The following is an 18,427-nucleotide window of genomic DNA, read 5'->3' as shown; positions in this document are numbered from 1 at the left end:
CAGTGATCTTCCCAGGGAACCAGAGCTGCTGGCATTTGGTGGAGCCTGCTCCAGTGGCAGAGGAATTTTGCAGCTAGCTGCCTGCCTGGACTGACACACAGAACCTGTCCAGTGCTGTCTCCACTCCAGCTGCAGACCTTCAAATATATATGCAAATATATGCAAATAGCTTCTTTCACAGAGTGTCCCTGATGCTCCAGGCATCTCCTCCCTGGGGGCTAGAAATGCTGACATTCTGTACCTGTCTGTTCCAGCCAGCCCATCTGCCTGCATCTTTTAATGCTCATCCTGCGTGGGAGATACCTTGCTGTTGTGGAGCGTGTTCCCAGTGGAGGCCATGTTCAAAGGATCCCACATATGAGCTCTGTGTTGAGCCCCGCGTAAGCCCAAACGGCACCATGGGCTGCAAACAATCAGGCCACAGGCCGCATGTTAAGAAGCCCTGTTCTACAGAATCAAAACACTGCCATGAGCACAAAATTATTAGCACAAAATTATTTTCCCAGTCTCAGAAATATACTCCCTATGACACTGTCAAACTGACAGAGTCAAAATCACATAATCGGTATCAAAAAAGGAGATGGTATCAAAGGTAGGATTAGAATCCAGGAATACGGACACCAGACCATTGTGTTCAGAAGAAACTCACTATGAAGATTCTCTGCTCTTTCTTTTATACTTCTTCAGCCTATTAGTGTACTGATCACCACAGTGCTACTTCAGGTAAAACAACAACTAATAAAATTACTTCCCTATGCAATAGAGCTTCCAGCAATTTTTCATGAATTATGAGTGTCTAAGAAACTCCCCTTATCATCAGATATGTAGTAACCCTGACCATCAAGATGTCTACAAAATCACCCAAACACTTTATATACCATGAATATGGGAGAGTCCCTTGAGATTTAGTTTCTTGTAGAACTTCCTCAGTGTCTTTTGGCAGCATGAAAAGTTATCATGCGATATATCTCAGGGTATGTCTACACTACAAAGTTAGTTCGAACTAACGTCCGTTAGTTCGAACTACCTTTCATAGGCGCTACACTAGCGCTCCACTAGTTCGAATTTAATTCGAACTAGCAGAGCGCTTAGTTCGAACTAGGAAAACCTCATTTTACGAGGATTAAGCCTAGTTCGAACTAGCTAGTTCGAATTAAGGGCTGTGTAGCCACTTAATTCGAACTAGTGGGCGGCTAGCCCTCCCCAGCTTTCCCTGGTGGCCACTCTGGCCAACACCAGGGAAACTCGTCTGCCCCCCTCCCGGCCCCGGCCCCCTTAAAGGGGTACGGGCTGGCTACGGTGCCCGTGCCAGGTGCAAGCCTGCCAGCACCCAGCCAGCAGACCCTGCACCTGGCACGGATCGAGCCACCCACCCGATGCCCCCCAGCCCTCCCCCTCTTCCCGGGACCAGGCTGGCGGCTCCCGGGAGCTTGCCCGGGACCGCAAGAGGCGGGCACCCACCTGGGCTAGTGCGGACATCGTGGACCTCATCCACGACCTCCGCACTAGGTACAGGAAAGTGTCTGGCTAGGGCAGGAGAGCTGCCAGCCTGGCCACCCAGGAGCAGGTGTGCAAGAGAATCAAGGGGGTCCACTGACACCCACGACCCTGAGCCCTGAGCTTACAATGGCCGTGCTGGGTCAGACCAAAGGTCCATCTAGCCCAGTAGCCTGTCTGCCGACAGCGGCCAACTCTAGGAACCCTGGAGGGGATGGACCGAAGACAGTGACCAAGCCATTTGTCTCGTGCCATCCCTCTCCAGCCTTCCACAAACCTTGGGCAGGGACACCACTCCCTGTCCCCTCCACCCAACTCCTGCTTTTATAGACCTCTATCCTGTCCCCCCTCCGTCTCCTCTTCTCTAAGCTGAAAAGTCCCAGTCTCTTTAGCCTCTCTTCATATGGGACCTGTTCCCAACCCCTGATCATTGTAGTTGCCCTCCCCTCTCCCAGCCTCTCTCTTCCCCTCTCCCACCTCCTTTTCCCAGTCTCCCCCAGTTTTGTTCAATAAAGACAGATTCTATTTTTGAACACAATTGTACTTTATTTTGTACATCAGGAAGGGGGGCTAGGGAAGGGTAAGTGGAAGGAGGTGAGGGAGGAATGGGGTACGCGCCCCCGATGGGGAGGACTGGGCTGGCTCTGTGGGCTTCTGGGGGTGGAAGCTCTCCTGCAGCCCCCCAATTGCCCCCTCTCCCCAGATGGCAGCCTGCGGCAAGTGCAGCCGTTCTGATGGCCGAGTATTGTGATGTGCCCAGTGTGGGTACTCCAAGCCAGGACTGCTTTACAAGCGGGGCACCCCTGAGAACTGTCTGTCCGGGGTGGGGGTCGGGACCCTTTAAGCACAGCCCTCGGCTAGCCTGACACAGCATCTCCACGCTCTAAGTCCTCCTCTGATGCCCTGCCGGCACGGCTTCCGGCCATCCTTAACCCCGGTTCAGGGTCCACTTAATGTGGACATGCTAGTTTGAATTAGCAAAACGCTAATTCGAACTAGTTTTTTAGTCTGGATCCGTTAGTTCGAATTAGCTTAGTTCGAATTAACTAATTCGAACTAAGTTAGTTCGAATTAGCGCTGTAGTGTTGACATACCCTCCGAGTCTTTGATATTCCTCAGATTCCAAGCAGGTTTTAGAAGCAATCCAAAGCATCAGCATGCCTCCATTTGTGGATGAAGAATGCTACCAGCAGTCAGTGCATTTATTTGTGGGATGGGCCAGAGGGGTTGAGTTCATGAATGGCCAACCACCACCTTAGAGGTGTCTCGAAATGCTGTTAAAGCCAGACTAATTCATCTCATTCTACAATAATAGCTGTGCTTCTGCAGTCACAGTGCCATTTTACAATGACCCAAACATTCTATTTTGCTCATCTGAAAGCATGCAGTTTGTACCCTCTCTGTTCCCTTGCTATACATTTGACTTTAAAAAGACAAGCTAATTTTCTGAAGTGTCCATCATACCAGTACTATGTTTGCCAGATCTGCTGGGGCTGCTTGGGTTTCCTTTTTATTCACTATGTGACTAGTAATAAACGCTTTGAGGTTTTTTTGTTTGTTTGTTTGTTTGTTTGTTTTAATAGCTTCAATTTTTTCCTGCAGTAGCCTTCTAATACTAACATATGTCAGTAACATCATACAGACTTAGATCAAGAAAGAGATGCAGAGAGGCAAAATTCAAGTGCATACCAGCTTTGCATGCAACTCAAAATATGCAGAGGCAGCAAAATTTAGGGTTGAGTGAGATGAGGATAGTCCAGTCAGTGGATTCCTGTTGCAATAATGACAATGTGTGTGATTTTCTTTTCTTCTGAGTTTGAACTCACAGTCCCAGATCACTTCCAGATCTCGGCAGAAAGCCTTAATTTTTTTTCAGCTGATACGTGGATCTACTTAATCTTGTCAGTCAGAAAACAATGACCCACACTCAGCTTCTGATCTGATTTATAAAACAATGCATCAAACAGGATAAAGTGGTGGGTTGCTACAGCAGTGATGACATAATGTTCAAGCGTAAGGCACAGGAGAAAGACAATGCAGCCTAATTGGATGGCACAGGGTAATGATCTCACCTTCCCAGTAACATCAATCCTGTATGTCAAAGTGACAACATTACATTCCCTGCTGCCCCCATCCCCACACCTCAACCACTTCAGGTCTCTGCAGCAGCTCTCTTGTTCCTTTGCTTTAAGGGTTTGGGCCCTCGACAACCAAGGGTATGTCTACGCTACAGAGTTTTTTCAGAAAAACGGTGTTTTTTTCCGAAAAAACTTAAATTATGTTCACACTGCAATTGCATTCTTTCGGAAAAAAATAGAAAGAACTGAGGGTGTTTTCCAAGATTGGTAAACTTCTTTCTATGAGCAAGAAGCCTCTTTCTGAAAGAGTTCTTTCAGAAAAAGTGATAGAAATATAGCCGTGTTAGTCTGGTGTAGCTGAAGCAAAATACAGGACTATGTAGCACTTTAAAGACTAACAAGATGGTTTATTAGGTGATGAGCTTTCGTGGGCCAGACCCATTTCCTCAGATCAAATAGTGGAAGAAAATAGTCACAACCATATATACCAAAGGAAACAATTAAAAAAAACCCACACATATGAAAAAGACAAATCAAATACCCATTACAAAGATAGCTTCCCTAATTATCACCTCTAATATCATTAGCGCACAGACATTTACCTTCCCCCCCCCCCTGCATCCCCCTTCTGTTCTGTAATTTGATTTGTCCTTTTCATATGTGTTCTTTTTTTTTAATTGTATCCTTTGGTATATATGGTTGTGACTATTTTCTTCCACTGTTTGATCTGAGGAAGTGGGTCTGGCCCATGATAGCCAGACAGACCAACACCCCATCTCATCCATCTTATTTGCCTCTCTGAAGCATACAGGACAGAGAAGGAGCAGTAAAATCAGCATAGTCTATGCTGGCTCATCTGATCCTGAGAAGCTGAAAACATAGATATGAGGAGAGCGCGATTAAGGCAATCAGCACAGCCATTAAGTTTTGATCTGCTTTAATGCAAGATCAGGATATGCGAGACTGCCACCGGCTGGCACCTATGTTGATTCGAACACACACACAGTCCCTGGGAGAGGAATTTCCCACTGAGAAAAGAATCCCCAGTAATTCCAATTTAGTTATCTCTGGGTATGTCTACACTACCACCCTAGTTCGAACTAGGGTGGTAATGTAGGCATACCGCACTTGCAAATGAAGCCCGGGATTTGAATTTCCCGGGCTTCATTTGCATAAGCCGGCCGGCGCCATTTTTAAATGCCGGCTTGTTCGAACCCCGTGCCGCGCGGCTACACGCGGCACGGGCTAGATAGTTCGAACTAGCAAGCCATTCCGAACTATCTGTACGCCTCGTGGAACGAGGTGTACAGATAGTTCGGAATGGCTTGCTAGTTCGAACTATCTAGCCCATGCCGCGTGTAGCCGCGCGGCACGGGGTTCGAACAAGCCGGCATTTAAAAATGGCGCCGGCCGGCTTATGCAAATGAAGCCCGGGAAATTCAAATCCCGGGCTTCATTTGCAAGTGCGGTATGCCTATATTACCCCGCTAGTTCGAACTAGCGGGGTAGTGTAGACATACCCTCTCTTACAAGTGTAAATTAAGTTCACAACTCCCTTGTAAGAACTGGTCTCACAAAGGACAGACCAGCCCCATTTGGCATGACAGACAAGAAAGAGAAATGCGTGACCCCATGAATATAAAAGATAGGACCAGCACACAATCACTTTGAGTGTCATTCTACCCTCTACCTGCTGGTCGGGTTAGGCGTTTGACCTCCCGAGGTTCTATGGGGACGCCCACCTCGTATTTTCGTCTTTCCTAGGAATTGAGGGACCGGCCCTGGCCTGACATGCTGAAGTCGAGAGGCACAGAAGGGGGTAAAAATTGTACCTGGATGTGGTCCTCTGTCTTAAGTGTACACATAGAAAGAGTAAGCTGTTACTTGGTACCATTATTTCTATTTTTCTATCTTTATCTTCTTTGTAACCATTTTTAATATCTATATTTTGCTAGCAGTTAAGAAATAGAACAATAGCCATTGCAACCATATGATTTATAAGCTTCCTCAAATAAACCTGTAACTGTTTAAGTTTTAACCTGACTCCTTCAGTTGCTGTAACAGAACCAAGCACAATTTAAAAGAACTTCAGCCGGTCTTAGGGACAGATATAGGGAGAGCTTGGGCGTTTGGATTTGTGTCACACCCAGGTGGCACAATCCATTGGGGCACTCGTCAACCTCCTCCAGGTTGCCCACTGCAAGGGACCCTGGTCTCAGCAGTTAAAGTCTCGAGTGTATAGTATACACACACACACCACTCACTGCCCTGACCATTGGTTGGCAGAATTGGGGCACTCGTCAACCTCCTCCAGGTTGCCCGCTGCAAGGGACCCCGGTCTCAGCAGTTAAAGTCTCGAGTGTATAGTATACACACACACACCACTCACTGCCCTGACCATCGGTTGGCAGAATTGGGGCACTCGTCAACCTCCTCCAGGTTGCCCGCTGCAAGGGACCCCGGTCTCAGCAGTTGAAGTCTCGGGTGTATAGCACACACACACACGCACACACTGCCCTGACCGTCGGCTGACACCCATGAAAGCTCATCATCTAATAAACCATCTTGTTAGTCTTTAAAGTGCTACATTGTCCTGTATTTTGTTTCAGAAAAAGGTGTGTGTGGACAGGGAAGAAGGAGTTCTTTCACAAGAACAGGAAAGAGGGAAAAGCACAGGTGCCCTGGTAGCCATTCTGCCCATAGTAATCACAAGGGCTCGACAAACCGCTGCAAAATCCATTCACCAGCCCCGCACTGCGCATGCGCCAGACCCAATTGCGTATGCACACGCCACCGGTGAACGGGGTGACCGGCTGAAATCTACTCGCCATGGGCGAGTAGATACACTGATTTGTCAAGCCCTGGTAATCACAACTTACATGGAAGATAGCGTCCGTTCAGTGTGGACACTATCTGTGGAAAAAGCGGCTCACTTTTTCATTGTGCTTTGGCCGTGTGAACGCTCTCTTTCGGAAGAAGTTTTTTCTGAAGATCTCTTCTGGAAAAGCTTCATCCGAAAGAAACCTGAAGTCTAGACATAGCCCAATTCTCACTGAATGTCAGAGGGAATTTGACACTGAACTCCCATAATCTCTTCTTTAAGGCCATCTTAAAGAACTTCAGTATCCACCGGCTGAGCTTTGAAAGACATGCCTGCCACCCTTTGCAACTGGAGTTAGCAATTAGCTTATTTGGGGCAATAGAGATCTCCCTCTCCAGCTAGGCTTCATCTTCAGGTAAAGTTACCTGAAAAAAATATAAACAATTTTGAGCTAAAATTGAAATACCAGACTATATTGACACTTTGAAGAACCTATGATATGCAGTTAAATTAACAGTATTTGGCTATAACCTTAATGATTAAGACTTTTGGGGCCAAAATCAGAGGTTAACTAGTTCCATTATTTTTTGTTAAATTGCGTGATTTAATAGGCTGAAGGAAGGTGGAATTATTCCAATTTAGGCTTCTTTAATTTCATTGTGGTCTAGTCTATGCTAGAAAACCTTTTCTAAAACCAGCAAATTTTCCTAGTGTAGACATAACTTACACTGGCAAAAGAGGGCCACTGTAGCTTATACCAGTTCCTTGAGTGAAATAAATTCTAACAGCAAAAGGACATTTAACAACAGTTAAATGCTAGTTTAGATGCAAGAAAAAAAAATCACACATCTAACCGACATTTCTTTACCCAGAAAAAATTTCTTCTATGAATCTGGCCTTAGAATCATCTTCAAATCTGATCTTTTGCGTGTAACAATTTCCAGCTCATGAAGAAGGCATGCAATTCCCAGTGTGACTGAATTCTCCCCATGTGGTTACAAGCTCTTTGTTCCTGTGACATGGAGTAAATTATTTACTCCACTTGATGTTCATTAATGAGTAGCTGAAAAGGTATCTGCGTATGCCACACAATTATCAGCATCAGAAAATTAAATTAATATCACAATTTCAGTGTATTCTTGTTCATTTAAGTTAAACCGCCCTTTGAACAGATGTAGGTAATAGCATCACTAGTGGAGTAGAATAATTGCTATAATTGTCACAGTGGGTGAAAAGGTGTAGCACTGTTCATTCGACAATGAGCTACACAATCCATGCAGCCCTTAAAAAACATCTCCTTTGCTGAATAAATGCAACTAGAAGCCTTATACTTTATGTGGCTTGCTGTGAAGCTTAACTTAGTGTCCCCAAAGCACTTTGGTACCCACTGAGTGAAGATGCACCAAAAGTGAAAAGGATTATTGAGTCTTATGATTATTCTTTCTTCAGGGTGTTTCATAGACTTCCCGCCCTACTAAGTCTGAAGCCTTTAAAAGCAACCTGCCACAGGGCACTCAACGCTGGCTGGCACCTCCTCCTAGCCACTGCTGCTCCACTCTTTCCTGGATCGGCAGCTCTCTCCTCCTGACTGGACCCTTCGCCCAGATCAATTAAGTCCTCCCCTTCCAGGGAATCACAGTCTCTTCTGAGCCTGCTCTCTGCTTGGCATGTCCCACACTCTTAGGCTATGTCTACACTGCACTGCAAACTCAAAATAAGATATGAAATTTACATTACACAAATTGCGTAGCTTATTTCAAGTTTATTTCGAAATAGGCTATTTCGAAATTTGGTGCTGCCTACACATTCCTTGTGGAACGAGGGTTACCAGGATGCCGAAATAGTGCGTCCGCTATAATTCAGAATAGCAGACACATTCAAAAGTTGCAGGGTAGCTATTTCGGGATACCTCTGGTATCCCAAAATAGCTTTGATGTGTAGAAATACCTGCCTCTGGAAATTTCCACTACATCCATCGGACGAAGTGGGTCTTTGCCCACGAAAGCTTATGCTCCAATACATCTGTTAGTCTATAAGGTACCACAAGACTCCTTGTCACTTTTACTAATTATACAATACCTTTAAAAACTCTGATTAAAAGCACTGATTAATTGATTTGAGTGCCAAACAAGTCAAGTACTTTGCAAAGAACAAAGTACTTTGCAAGAACACAGGAGTAGAATTTCCCCATCTAAACATTTGGGAGCTTACTTTGTGGTCTGATCCTTTGAGGAAAGGATGAAAGAAACTAAGATTCAGTCAGTCATATCAGTTTTTAGCTCTGACAGTCGGACTAATCGTATCAGTGTAGCTCATTTATCAGGTAGATCTTTTACGTTATCAACCTTAAACACAGAGTCTATAGGAATGGGAATGTCCCACAGGAATGCTATTTCATTTTGCGTGTGACTTGCTAGCACACAAAAACTGAAGTGTTTGACAGAGCGACTCATGCCAGAGCTTGTGAGTTTAATCTCAGAGGAACAGAGGCCTTTTTGCAACAGCCCTGTCTGCCAAGGAATTGACAATTAACGTTCCTCTCTCTTACAAGACTCTTCATTTCATGACTCAGCACTCTATGTTCCCTCCAAATGACTTCTGAAAGGTGGAGCTCAAACATTTGGAGAGCAATTGACCAGGCCTCCTTTGAAAATCCTGCTGATGTGAACTCCCAACATCCCAGCTTCAGGGCTTTCTGTCCTGGAGATCTGAATTAACCCTCTTGACCCCTTTTGATCTGAACCAAGGATTTAGATTACTAAGAAATATTATTTCTGATTTTTTTTTACCAACTTGTAGTGTTTGACCATACAAAAATTACAACACTGGTTCAATTCCATTTTGTGTCCCAGATTAGAATTTCAGCAGCTCTCAATCGCAAACTCCTGATGATATAGTTTAGTCTAGTTGACAAGACTAAGAATCAGTAGTCCTAGGTTCCAGGCTACACTCTACCACTAGCCACAACCATGGGTGTTTAGAAAATAACATCCGTTTAGAAAAAATGGTTACTCACCTTTTGCTCTTTGAGATGTATTGCTCAGATCTATTCCAATTGAGGTGTGTGTGCACACCATGTGCACGACTGCCAACAAGTTTTTCCCTACCTGCTACCTGTTGGATCAGCTGTGGAGCCCTCTGGAGTGGCACTAGTGTGTCACACTATGTATAATGCTGCTGACCCAACCACCCCTCAGTTCCTTCTTGCTGGCTACTCTGACAGTGGGGAAGGAAGGGTGGGTATGGAGTAGGCATGAGCAATACATCTTTAAAAACAACTGTTACAAAGGTGAGTACCAATCTCAACTCTGTATCCCCTGTTCCATGGCTGTTTTGGGGGACACTCCAGTTAACCAATTAGATGGGATTTTACATCCCTAATTGAAACCCCAGTCAGGAAGACAGGGATCCGCACAACGTTCTTCTATACAAAGTGGGAAAAAAAGGGTAAATATAGTGCCCAACTATAAAAAGGGAAATAACCCAGGAAACTATAGACCAGTCAATTTAACTTCTGTGCCAGGAAAGATAATGGAGCAAGTAATTAAAGAATTCACCCGCAAACATCTGGAAGATAATAAGGTGATAGGTAACAGCCAGCATGGATTTGTAAAGAACTACTCATATCAAACCAATCTGATAGCTTTCTTTGATAGGATACCAAGTCTTGTGGATAAGGGAGAAGTGATGGATGTGTTATACCTAGACTTTAGTAAAGCATTTGATAGGGTATTGCATGACCTTCTTATCAATAAATTAGGCAAATACAACCTAGATGGGGCTAGTATAAGGCGGGTGCATAACTGGCTGGATAACCATTCTCAGAGAGTTAGTAACAGTTCCCAATCATGCTGGAAGGGCATAACAAGTGGGATTCCTCAGGGGTCTCTTTTGGGACTGGTTCTGTTCAATATCTTCATCAATGATTTAGCTGATAGCATAGAAAGTACGATTATTAAGTTTGCAGATGATACCAAGCTGGGAGGGGATACAACTGCTTTGGAGGATAGGGTCATAATTCAAAATGATCTGGACAAATTAGAGAAGATAAACAGGATGAACAGGTGTAAGATAAACAGGATGAAGTTTAGTAAAGACAAATGCAAAGTGCTCCACTTAGAAAGGAACAATCAATTTCACACTTACAGAATGGGAAGCGACTGTCTAGGAAGGAGCACTACAGAGAGGGATCTAGGGGTCATAGTGGACCACAAGCTAAACATGAGTTAACAGTATGACACTGTTGCAAAAAAAGAAAACATGATTCTGGGATGCATTAACAGGAGTGCTGTGAGCAAAACACAAGAAGTCATTCTTCCACTCTACTCTGCACTGATTAGGCCTCAGTTGGTGTATTGTATCCAGTTCTGGGCACCAAATTTCAAGAAAGATGTGGAAAAATTGGAGAAGATCTAGAGAAGTGCAACTAAAATTATTAAAGGCCATGAGCTAAGAGGAAAGACTGAAAGAATTGGATTTGTTTGTTTAGTTTAGAAAAGAGAAGACTGAGGGGGGACATGATAGCAGTTTTCAAGTATCTAAAAGTATGTTACAAGGAGGAGGGAGAACAATTGTTCTCCTTGGCCTCTGAGGATAGGACAAGAAGCAACGGGCTTAAACTGCAGCAAGGGAGGTTTAGGTTGAACATTAGGAAAAAGTTCCTAACTGTCAGGGTGGCTAAACACTGGAATAAATTGCCTAGGGTGGTTGTGGAATCCACATCAGTGGAGATATTTAAGAGCAGATTGGACAGACATCAGGGATGATCTAGACGGTGCTTGGTCCTGCTACAAGGGCAGGGGATTGGATTTGATGACATCTCAAAGTCACTTCCAGTTCTAGTATTTATGATTCAGTTATACTTTCATTGAGCCAAGAGGAGTCCAGAATGTCCTTTTTATTGTGTGATACCTGCAGTTATGTGGCGTTCCATCACATTCAGTGACATCCCTCTTCCCTTTCCCAATTGCTTTAACAGACTGAAAACTGGGTTCTAGCATACATTTTTAGATTCTAGCCCCACGGAAGCATCCAATGAAACTGAAAGGTAGCAAATGCAAAATCAATACAAGGGAAAAAATTCATACAGTACACAGTTATCCTGTGGAACACAATGTCACAGAATACCACTGACATCAAGAGCGTAGCCATTTAGAGAAGTAACAAGAATGTCCAGAGTTATAATACTAAATATTTTTAAAATAATGTGGTGGCAATATAAATGTTCATGAGGCAGGGCTCTCTAACTATTAGGTATTAGGAAATGTACCATGGTGACAGGTTAGCCTTTACTTGCTTACTGCAGTACTCACTACTCAGAACCACTGATCCAGCATGACAGTTCCTATAGTATTAGAAAAGTAATCACAACTAATTTGTTTTAAAAAATCTGTATATATTCAGTATATTGTACAAGCGAAACCTATGTATTTTAAAATAACCATATAATATGTATGGCCTCTAGTGCCCTCTGCTGGAGAATGATAGACCTGCTTTGCTAGCACAGGGAACCTCCTGCACAGAAGTCTGCAATTCACATCCTTTAATGGTGCTGCATTTAAGGGGAACATTTGAAGACCATTATGCAGTAGTGCAAATGCACTGAGATCTCCACGCATTGTATAACAACTTGCTTACTTTACTATTGCTTCACCTCGTTCTCCATGTGGTTATCAGATTCACCTACTGCATCCTGAATGGCGAGTTATTTTTTTACTGCATGACTGGACAGTGCCCAGAACTACAGGGCCCCATATGGTTGGAACCCCAAAGTGATCTGTACTTTAATACAGGAAGTAATAATGAGACCCTGAGGCTTGATTCACATCTCTAGGAACTAGTGCAATGCAAATAAATAATAAAAGTGTTTTTACATTTTCTTCATTCAGTCCCATATTCCCTTGTCCGCACACAAAAATCAATGCACAGACTGTTTTAGACATACTGCCAAGAAAAGTTGTGCAGACATTGCTGGGTTTTCTGACCTCGACTCGCTGACATTTGTTCCGAATTCCTGGCTTTATCAAAGTTTCAGATACTGCCTAAATCCGACTGCTGCTCGCCTGCTATCAGGTTTCATCCTCTATTATATCTCCTCAAGTGGGGTGAACCTCATTTCCAAATGTCTGGAATCGTCATTCTCAACAGGAAATGGCACAGACTGACCAAATTCCAATCCCATTATATAACACTTCCGAGCCACTCCTACTACGGGAGAGCGGAGCAGTGAGCTGCTCGCTGTCAACGTAAAACACTGCTAGAAGGATGCTGAACTACTCGTTTACAATGGAAATCCAGTGTCACTTTCTGTCAGTGTGTTCTTAGCACCCAAGCAGCATGAAGCCAAACGGAGCATGTTGCATCAGGCAATGTGCAATGACGAATGATTTTGGACAGGCTCAGGACAAAAAGGAACACAGGCCAAATCCCAGATCAGAATTTAGATCCTCAGCTGTGCAGGATTATACGATCTGTCTAGAGCAGTTCTGAAGAATACATCTCCACAGTACCTTAAATTCTACAGGGATGGGCCTCACAGAACACTGGAAGACAGCTGAAGGCCTAATGGAGTCAGCTAGTTCCCCACAGCACTCACCAAGAGGACAACATAACTGGTGCTTCTCTCTTCCTCTCCCAGCTCATAGGAGAGGGCCTTCTGTGATTGGTACCTGGTCTTGCTCTCCCACTGGCTGGATGTCTTCTTAGGCTTTTTAGATTTGAACCTCCCATTAGCCAGTTCTTCACATTTATCTTAATAATGAATAGTCCTGAACATCACGTAAATCATTTCTCAGCATAAAATACCTTTTATATCGCATTTCATAAAATCAGCATCATAAAAAGCTTCCTTAGACCGAAAGTGTATCTGACTCTGAGCTCTGCTGGCAACGTGTCAGCAGTATCAGCAAAGAGGCCAGGGATGAGTGGGCAAAATAGATTTCCCGAACTGCCCAGTCTAAGGGCTTCCACCCTGATGTGGAAGGGCAAAGTTTGCTCTACTACCCACATTGTACCCATTTAAGGATTCTCCTCCCCACGGATGTCCAACCAGCACCTTTCAGAAAAATGAAACCTACGGGATAAAAAACAAGTAATATATCCACTTAACAGAACAATTCCAAATTACAGCTCTGCAGCTGCCGACGCACAGAATTTTGATTTTTGTTGTGTTAGAGTATAATTATTTTAATGGCCTTGTCACTTTGCAATACAGACATGGAATTTGTATGCAAGTGCTCCTCGTTTGCAGACCCAGAGAATGAGGTGGGCTGTGGCCCAGTGCTAAAAAAGAGGGGGAAACAAAGACAGTGATGTGCCTTTGAGCTTGTGCTATAGTAATTTATAGGAGGGAGAATTTGTATGTGGGACAGCCACTAGCAGAACCCTGGCATCTAGCCAATGAAAGAGCTCTCATTTCAATAGATCTCTACTGCCATCTTCAGGACAGTCAGCTCCTTTTCAGTGAGAAACATTCCCCCTCCCCCCAGCTTTTTTAATAATTTGTTGTATAGGAGGGAGAACACTTATATTCTAACACTGTAATCATTCCTGTTGCATGTTATCAAATTTGTTAGCTCATGGTTTTGTTCACCACGCTTCCATCTCTGAACTCTCAATGCCAGACAATAGTTAGGAATCTTTTCTAACCATTTACTTAAATTGAATCACAGATTATCAGAAATCCAAGATGGGAAAGATCTGTTTAGGTCAGCTAGTCCAGCCCATGCCAGTGCAGGAGTGCTTCTTAATGCACACTTTCTAGTGTTTTACCCAATTTCATTTTCAGTGCCTCCAGGAGTCAGATTTCAATAACTTCCCCTGAAAGACATTTCTGCAGCATGATAGACCTCGCTGTTAACAAATTTCTTCTTTAGCCTGTTTCCCCCTTTCTTGAGTTATACTCTACTCTCAGATCTGTAAATATCTGCTCTTCGTAGCACACCAGAATGATACTCCATTTATCACTCTATTGGTTTTTGCAAACAGTTGTAAACATTTCCAGTACAAAAATTAATGATGATAGACACACATATATTATATACAAAACCTACATTAAAATATTAAAGCTCATAAAGCAAGCAAACACAAGTTCAGAAATGGTAGAATTAAAGGTGTCTGAGAAACTTCAGTTCAGCCCCCGCCTCCCCTCCTTTGCATTGATAAAAGCCTGCTCCTGTGTTATTATGATAAACTCTTTCATTACATGATCACATTCTTTTTTGTTTTCCCACAAGCCCCCATCACATTCAGTGCTCACCAAGCAAGCAGCTAGTCACTATTTCTTTTTAATCCTATTGTTCAGTATATGGCCCCATGCTTTAGTTATTGTCCATTATTCAAACACTGCACTGAATACAAGAATTATCATCTTCCTCATGGGCTTGTCTGTGGGACTCATTGCTAAAGGGTCTAAATGTTTCCCAAATGTTAATTTAATGTAGCTGCACCACACTCTGGGGCAAGGGCACCTAAACTTCCAGGTGTCCTTAATCTGAGAACACCCGTGGTACAGCCCCTGGCAGGCAGAGGAGAAAGTCTCGCCGAACGCTGCCGCTTCCCCTCTGAATTCCAAAGAAACAGAGAATTAACAAGACTCCGCCCCTGAGAAACAGAAGCCTGAATTCCCAGGGGGCCTTCCTGACTTGAAAGACAAAGATAATCCCTTTGGGGACATTAGGAGCAGAGAGGTTTTCCATCGTTAACCTTCACTGTAAGAGGCAAAGGCAGAGGTGGTTATTCACCCTGTGTGGTAATGATGGTTCATCAAGAGAAGTGTCCGTATGTAACCCTTCTTTCAGGTGGAAGCAACAGCAGCTAGGCCCGTGTTCAATATTTAGGGGTTCCTCTCCATCTGTCCAACACAGAACTGTCTCGAGCCCTTCCCAGTAACGTGGGAAATTCACACAACACCCCTGGGAGCCTCTCAGATGCAAAGCTTCCCCACCTACAAGCACAGAGTCTAAGTGTAGGGAAAAAAAACTTGTAATAAAAGGGGAGGGAAGTAACATGGCATTAATTTGGGAAAACTCCACAGAGTTCATAACCAAAACCATAAATAACAGTCCCACCCCAAGTAGGTTGGGCAATGCCTTTTCCTCTCAGATTCTTAAGTCCAGACATGTAAATGTCCCCTGCACATGCCCAACCCTTCTCTGCACCCCACTCACAGTTGCTGCACTTGGTAAGAGCAGACCCAAAGTTCAGAGGTACGTCCACGGAGTTCACCTCCCATCCTGAGTGGAGGGGGGAGAGGTAAAGAGGCATCTTACTCACTCCTCTGGTCACTCACCATCTACCTGCTCACTGCTTTCTGGTGCCGCCCTGCTGGCTATTTGTCTCATGTCTCCACCACCGCTCTGCTGACCTCTCATTGCACCTCTCTGTCACTGTCCTGTTGGCCACTCATCATGCCTCTCCATTGCTGTTCATCTTGTTGCCTCCGCTCTGCTAGCCACTCACCGCATCTCTCCACCACCGAGCTCTCAGTCACCATCCACTTGCTGCTTCTCCCGGCTTGTGGCACATGTGGCTCTGGGCCAAACCTAGTGTTTTCAGTTCTCCGTGATTTCAGCTCTCTGCCCAAAGCACAGTCCAGCCACAAGAAATTCCAGCATCCACTGGAAGAAATTTGAATCATAAAAGAGACTGCTTGTGGAGCCCTTTCTTTAGCTCTATCATTGAAACAGTGGGGAGAAACAGGCTGAACCAGTCTTACAGCTCACACCTGGAGGTCATGTAGCCTGATGACTTAAAGTCCTCCCTCTTCAGCTTAATCTCATCTACATTGCACTGTTATTTTGAGATAACTACCGTTACAGCCACTTTCTGAGTTACGAACAAGTTACGGACCAACACATGGGCCGTAACTCAAACTGTTCATAACTCGGACCCCATTGAGTTACACGTGACCACGCTGTTCGTAAGCATGGGTGGCGTTCGTAACTCAGGGACCGCCTTTACAACCGCTCCTTGGGAGCTTTGGTCGTAAGTGCGAACGGTCGTAACTCGACTGTTCGCAACTCGGGGAGCGGCTGTATTTCAAAATAACAATGTGAGCATCTACACAACAATTCCATTATTTTGAAATAGCGGATGGCTTATTCCAACTTTTGTGAACCTCATTCCTTGAGAAATAACGCCTAGTCTGGACTAGCTATTTTGGAATGCGGCTGTGTAGACGCTCCACTGCTGCTATTTCGAAATAGCACCTCACCAGGGCCATTCTAAGTTATTCCTCCTCAGTGCTTCCTGGGGCTCTAAATTGAGGTAGCACATCTACATTAGGGAAGCCTGCCTCGGACTAATTTTGAGGCTTCCCTGCAGTGTAGACGTGCTATTTCAAAATAAGCCATTTTGGAATGACTATTCTGGAATAGCTTATTCTGAAATAACTATGCAGTGTAGACATACCCATAGGGCTCTGGAAGAGGAGCCTCTGTCCATCCATGTGTATTTACACTGACAGGTCTCTGTGCATCCATGTGTCCATCCATGTGTATTTACACTGTCCAGCCATGTGTATTTACACTGACAGGCCCTGATTGGACTTTTCAGGTTGCAGTGTCCATTCAGCCTCTCTCCCTCATGGTCGAGGCTGTCTAGTACTGGGCATGTGAATCATCCCCACTTCTTTGTCTACTGAAAAGTGCCATATTGAGAACTCCAAAGAAGAGGGGAAGGAGTCAGGCTGTAGAGCACCCTGAGGCACAAATCTTGAAGAACCATTATTACTGCATAAGGTGAATAACTGCCTTGTCTTCTTCAAGTAGTGTCTCTATAGGTGCTCCACTGTAGTTCACTTCACAGCAGTATCCACCCTGGAGGGCTGAGGCTTCAGAGAATAGACTCTGTTACTACACAAAGCACTGTGGAGCCAACGACGGCTTCAGAAATTGAAGCTCCAGTGACCACACAGTACTCTGGAAGTATGGGCTGAGGCCCAGGTCACTTACTAAGGCCTGGTCTATACTAGATCTGGAAGTTCCGCTTAAGGTACACAACTCTCACTATGCTAAATTTGTAGCTGGAGTCGGCTTACCTTAAGCAGAGCCTTGGCAGCGTCCAGACTGTGGGAGGCTGGTGGATACTCCTCATAAAATGAGGGTTACAGGGATTGGAGTAAGAAGTCCTCCAGCTGGACATTGTCAAAATAACTGCTTTTGTGTACATGCACACTTTGTTTGTTTGAAATAATGGCAGTTATTCTGGAATAACAGTGCTGTGTGGACGTACCCCCAGTGAAAACAGCTCTCTGCATTGATTTCCAGAACTCCTTCACAGAACTCGAAAATGCTTAAGTTCTCCAAATGATAGGCAGTCTTTAAAGAATAATGTGAAAACTGGTAACAAAATCCCTGGAAGGAACTGAACCCATCACCCTATTGCACAGTACATACATTTTATTTCTAAAAACTATTAGTACATTGTCTTACCATTATTAGCCTCCAGTCCTTTCCCCAGGGCTACACAAGTTTTCTGAGAACCAAGGGCAGTCTTAACAGTACCATTCTTGAAATGCTGAAAAATATCGGTATTGTGGCTTTTGGTTACATTGTATAAGGGGCTTTCTTAGCTTCTTCCAAAGAGAAATATATAATATGCTACCCTTGTCCTTGAATCGGCAGGACCTTTGGCTCTTGAAAGGGGAAACCATTCCAGGGGGAGGGCAGGCTCAGCACCACAGTAAAGGCAAATGGTGAAAGACTCAGGAGAACCTGATTATCAACCTGCTGTCCCCAAGACGTGTACTTAGAACATCCCTTATCTTCCTTGCCCACTGAACCACAACTTGTGTGCACATGACTAGGATCCAGCTGCTGGGCAAAGTGTATAAACTAGGCCTGTCTGGTGCCCACTCTGGATGGAAGAACTTCCCCTTACTCTCACAAATATTCTGAAGGGCACAGCAGGTGATGGTTGTGTGAAGAAGCTGGGTTACAGTGGGTTTTGTAGGCATCACCAATGAGCTTTCAGCCTTCCAAATGCATGACCAACCTGCAGCTAGCAAGTTTGTAATTTAATTCCCTTTTTC

This window comes from Pelodiscus sinensis, chromosome 2 (assembly GCF_052426305.1).
Source record: "Pelodiscus sinensis isolate ZL-2025 chromosome 2, ASM5242630v1, whole genome shotgun sequence".
NCBI lineage: Eukaryota > Metazoa > Chordata > Testudines > Trionychidae > Pelodiscus > Pelodiscus sinensis.
Note: the sequence above shows the minus strand (reverse complement) of the source record.